Below are 2,246 nucleotides of genomic sequence, written 5' to 3' on the forward strand. Positions count from 1 at the left end.
CCCCCCCCCCCCCCCCCTCGCTGGCAGACCCTGCTCTCCAAGTACGTGGAAGTGAGGAGCAAATTTGAAAACAATAACCTTGAAATTAAACATGGTTGTCACAATTTGTATACAGTCATTGGTTCCACAATGTGACTGTTATGCAAAAAGCACCTTGATTTTTAATTTTTCTACCTTTCATTTTAATTGAATGTCCTCTAGATCTTTTGTCAAGAAACAGTGAGAACACAAGCTGCTCTTCATCTCCCTTCTCTGTATTACTCATTTTACACATTTGTGTCTGCTTCTGTATTTTTAAGAGGAACAATGCAGTTCTTATAAACTCCTTGAGATTCTCCACACCCTTGTTCAATCACCCTTCTAACTGCCCCCACAACTCCCTCAATTCCCACAGTACTGGGGAGAGGGTAGGGGGAAATTAGGTGACCAATACTGAACAACACATGATGGGTAAAGGCTCCACCCCAGATCAAAGGCATTATGACATTCTCCATTATTCACTATCTAATTTCTTATGCATCCTAACACCCTGTCACCCTGTTTGGTTTTGCATTACTTGCTTGCATTGATTTCCAGGTCTACTTGAGTTGTTGCTATTACTTTTGATGCAATTACTTTAGAAAACTTACAGAGTACCAAAGTACTCTGGCCATTCACCTAGCTGTTTTAGGTCTCCCTAAAGTTCCTTGCACTCCTCCCTGTTTCCAACCATGCTGAACCCCTTTTTGTAAACTGTAGGTTGCACTACCTCAGTACTCACCACTCCCTAGTTATTCTGAGGCATCCCCTTGTTAACCTTTTGCCTTGAAGAAAACAGACACCTACCATATAAGGGGGAAAGGGAGCTTCTGTTAACTAGAACCCTCTTATACACTGCAAATGTAACAAATGGATCCATATTTTTAGCATTCTGGAAATGCTTATCATTGTGTGTGATGATTCACGCATCCAACCTGTGTTTTTCGTTTAAGTGGGAATGCCAAGCATCACAATGTCTGACGAATTTTTAAAAGGAATGCATAAGGTTCAGACTCTTAGGGGCACTTGTACGTATGATGAAAGTTAGCTGTTTTTGCAGTTTGTGTCACGCTGTACATATGTGGGGTTTTTTTTCAATTTAAGTGAGTTTGCTATCTTGCAAACTAAACCACATCTGCATGTAGTTTAGTTTGCAACCTTGCTATTTGTAACGTTGCAGCCTTTGACAGCTCACCTCCGCACCATGGGAGAGGCAGGCTGAAGGCAGAAGCAGTAGGGGTCAGAAGCAGGCTTGTTGCATAAATTGCTGATTTTATCTCCTGGAGGCTAGTCTAATTCACCTCTAGAAGACAGTCACACTTTTAGGCTGGGTCTAACTCTATTTTATTGCTTGCAAGCAGGCCGACAGAGGAGCTTGTTGCTTAAATCAGTGTCGACCCTAAATAAAGCACGCGCGCTGCTTTTATTGAGCTAGCAATTTTTAGTTGGCATGTTACATTTTGATTGGTCATTACAAAACAAAACCTGGGCAACATGTAAGACATGGGTAGTGGGCCATCCTGTACCATATGGGTGGAAAGTTACAGAATGCAGGGGTTAATACTAAAACAAGGAACAAAGAAACATAGAGAAAAGTATCTATTTTCGCTACAGGCTGAAGGCAGAAGCAGTGAGAGGCCTGATCTTTGAAACTTTTTATTGATTTTTTCACCCCCCCCAGCAGAGCCTGCCTGCCTTTCCTGCAGCAGGAGGATGAGCTGCCAGCAGGTTCTTTGCTGCTGGAGACCCTGAACCTTCCCTCCATGGCAGTGGTGCCCATAGGCAGCACCCAACTGCCAGCAGCCCACCCAGGCAGCCCCGGGGGGTGCTGCTGCTGTGGAGGGAAGGACCAGAAGGACCGGCCCCCCCCACAGCTCAGGGGCTGCTTGACCTGCTGGCAGCTCATCTCTAGCTGCAGGAGATGCAGGCAGGCTCCATGGAAAAAAAAAAAAGGGTCAGGGCCCTCACTGTAACTGACAGATGCCTCTAAATTGAAACAGTGGGTTTTTAATTGTCACAACTGAGAACCCACCACTTCAGTTTAGGGGACTAAACTAGGGGTGCACTGATAGAGATTTCTTTGGCTGACATCAACTGGTGATTTTTAACAAGCCATATCAGCTGATACCAATCTGATGGCTAATATGAAGCGAGGCAGCTTGGAGAGGGAAAGGGCAAAGGGGGAGGAAAGGGGCATGGGGGGAGGGACAGATCAAGGCCCCCACAGT

Source organism: Gavialis gangeticus, unplaced genomic scaffold (assembly GCF_001723915.1).
Source record: "Gavialis gangeticus isolate Ggan-Ray unplaced genomic scaffold, GavGan_comp1, whole genome shotgun sequence".
Lineage (NCBI taxonomy): Eukaryota > Metazoa > Chordata > Crocodylia > Gavialidae > Gavialis > Gavialis gangeticus.